We start from the raw sequence: 1,765 nt of genomic DNA on the forward strand, positions 1-1,765 counted from the left end.
TCATTCCATACATGCAGGAGTACCAGTAATTGACTCTCAAAGTGATGTATTTCCAGGTGTGGTGAGGAGGTCAGGCAAGGCTACATTTTCTTGAACTCCTGACCTCATGATCTACCCGCCTCGGCCTCCCAAAGTGCTGGGATTACAGGCGTGATCCACCACGCCCAGCCGAGGCTACATTCTCATTCCCGATACCTCTCTTCCCAGTCCTCCTCTAGCTTCTATCATTTGTTAAAAGGTTACTGGCTGATAGGATTTTTCCTATCACTCACAACCAATTTCTGAATATTTTTCTGAATATTAATTCGGAAAAGCAAAGTTTCTTTACAACACGTGATCTCCAGAGAGCAAATGTTCCAACTGTGCTCCTTACAGCTTATCTTTGGAATTACCAACATAAGAACATGCTTTCCCCTAGAGGTTTTAATGCTGATGCCAGAGACTCCATCTAGTTTGTCTTTCAAATCACAGTATGAAGCGCAGGGCCACAGTCAACGTTCATTCAGCCAAGACTACACACTTGGCACTGAACGAGTCTGTGATCTCAAAAGTAACATATAAATGACCAAATGTATAACTCAAAATTAATATGACCCACTCTTTGGGCCTCCAGGTATGACTACAGTACCAATGCAAAAGATTTATGATGCATTAAAAATCACTTTTAGCTTCCACCACGGCCGCCACCGGAGAGCAGCAGCCATGGCTCTTCACTACCCTATGGCCGTGGGCCTCAACAAGGGCCACAAGGTAACCAAGAACGCGAGCAAGCCCAGGCACAGCCACCGCCACGGGCGTCTGACCCAACACACCAAGTTCATGCGGACAAGATCGGGGAGGTGTGTGGCCTTGCCCCATACCAGCGGCTTGCCATGGAGCTACTGAAGGTCTCCAAGGACAAACGGGCCCTCAAGTTCATCAAGAAAAGGGTGGGGACACACATCCGCGACAAGAGGAAGCAGGAGGAGCTGAGCAATGTCCTGGCCGCCATGAGGAAAGCCGCTGCCAAGAAAGACTGAGCCCCCTCCCCTGCCCTCTCCCTGAAATAAAGAACAGCTTGACCCCCTCCCCCACCAAAAAAAAAATCATTTTTAAAAGGAGGCTCAAGAATAGGGCATTAGGGAAGAGTTGGGGAAATTTGAATAAGGTCCCTAATTTCCTTACCAGCATTGCATAAATGTTCATTTCCTGGTTAATTTCCTGATTATGTAAGATGTTAACAGAGGTAGCAGGGTGAAGAGTATAAAGAAACTCTATTTAATTTTTGTTACTTTTAAGACTAAAATTATTTCAAAATAAAAGGTCCAAAACTTTTTTAAAAAAGAATGCTCAGCTTTAAGGTGGCCCAGTAACCTGGGGCAGTGGGCTACATCAGTCAGGCACAGAGATGCAGAGCCTGCCCTTGTAGTTTCTCTGCCCTGCAGGATCTGCAAGCTTCCTCTTCTGCATTGTGTTCATTGGATGTTTGCCTCCCAGACCGAGGGGAAGCTCAAAGGGACCCAAATTCTCAAAGAAACATTTTCTCGAGTCAGGAGGCTGTAGGTGATGTATAAAATCCAAATCAAACCAGAAGAATTTAAAGAAACGAGAACTGTCCCTCACCACCAGATGATTAATCACTCACTAAAAAAAAAATGAAAATCAAAGGAATGCACGGATTGCAGTTCTCTGTGTCCCAGACACTGACCTCCATCCCTTGGGCTGTGTAGATGCAGCTGCCTAAAACTTCGGATGAACTTGGCTGGAACCACTCTTTCCTAGGCAT

At 45.8% G+C, this 1,765-nt stretch overlaps 1 pseudogene; it reads left to right on the forward strand.

Annotated features, from left to right (window-relative positions):
* The first annotated feature begins 702 nt into the window (after nucleotides 1-702).
* Nucleotides 703-1,051, forward strand: LOC100415651 (large ribosomal subunit protein eL36 pseudogene; annotated as a pseudogene).
* The last annotated feature ends 714 nt before the right edge of the window (nucleotides 1,052-1,765 follow it).

This window comes from Callithrix jacchus, chromosome 1 (genome assembly GCF_049354715.1).
Source record: "Callithrix jacchus isolate 240 chromosome 1, calJac240_pri, whole genome shotgun sequence".
Lineage (NCBI taxonomy): Eukaryota > Metazoa > Chordata > Mammalia > Primates > Cebidae > Callithrix > Callithrix jacchus.